Source organism: Mandrillus leucophaeus, unplaced genomic scaffold (assembly GCF_000951045.1).
Source record: "Mandrillus leucophaeus isolate KB7577 unplaced genomic scaffold, Mleu.le_1.0 Scaffold11, whole genome shotgun sequence".
In the NCBI taxonomy this organism is placed as follows: Eukaryota; Metazoa; Chordata; class Mammalia; order Primates; family Cercopithecidae; genus Mandrillus; species Mandrillus leucophaeus.
The window spans coordinates 2,941,906-2,943,190 of record NW_012099209.1 but is presented as its reverse complement, the minus strand read 5'-3'; positions in this window follow the sequence as shown (position 1 = coordinate 2,943,190).

Sequence of the window (1,285 nt, the reverse complement as noted above, 5' to 3'; positions counted from 1 at the left end):
CTGTTATGGGATTCCCGAGATCTCCAAGGGTTGCCCGGGGACCACCTGCTTGCTACTGACACACTCTGTGGAGTCTCCTTCCCTCCCCACACTGGTCCTCCGTGGGGCCCTCGAACCCTTGCCTGAGAGTCTGCTCTGGGGGAACCCAGCCCGAGGCAGGATGGCCACGCGGGGGAGGTCACAGGGAGCTCAGAGCTGCAGGGGCTGCGGCCAGGCGCCCTAGTGATGAAGCCTCGTGGGAGGATTAGGAGCAGGGGGAGGTGGGGGCTGCCTCGGGAGCCAACAGTGAGGGGCACGCACCTGTCAGAGCAGGCGCCCCTCCTCTGGCCCCGGGCTGGCCTCATCTCCATGGTCGGCTTCCCAATACACGAGGAGCGATCCAAAGCCCCAGAACGGTTCTTTTCATTGGAATGTCCAGAAAAGAAAAAAAAAGGCAAGAACAAGAAAGAATTTCATGGAAACATTTCTTTGGGGTTTTGTAAAATCCTTTCCCACCCCCACGCGGAGCCCAGTGCTTGGGCCAGAACGGAGCCTGCCGGCATTGCCCCTGACAGGCGGTTCTGACGCGCATAGTCCCTCACTTCCCCTCAATGAGGAGAGCACTTCCACTTTCAAAGCCAATTTTGGTTTTATTGTCCATGTGGCTCGAAGGAGCGCAGCAGCGCAGCACAGCTGGTTGGCTCCCACCCCGGCCGATGCGATGCCGCCCCAGGGTCCCGGTGCATGGGTGGGGAAGAGTCTGTACTTCAGGGGACAGCAGGGGACATCAGGGCCGGCTGAGAAGCCACTGCCCACTCTCTAGCCTCTCTCCCAGCCAGTCCCAGGTCGGCAACTGGACAAAGACCATCCTGAGAGCTTTGTCTGAGATCCAGCAAGAGAGGGAAACAGAGGCTCGGAGAGAGAGTGGCAGAGACTTAGAGAGAGGGGACAGAGATCCAGAGGGGAACTGGGACCCAGAGAAAGAAAACCAGAACCTGGAGAGAAGGGGACAGAGACCCAGAGAGAGAAATAGATTCAGAGATAAAGGGACAGAGACTTAGAGGGTACGGAGACCCAGAGGGGAACAGGGACCCAGAGAAAGGTAGACAGACAGAGACCCAGAGAGAGGGGGACAGGGACCCAGAGACAGGGAGACAGACAGAGACCCACAGAGAGGGGGACAGAGACCCAGAGAGAGGGAGACAGAGACCCAGGGAGAGGGAGAGGGAGAGACAGAGGCCCAACAAGAGGAGGAGAAAGAGACCCAGAGAGAGAGGAAGACAGAGACCTAGAGACAGGGAGACAG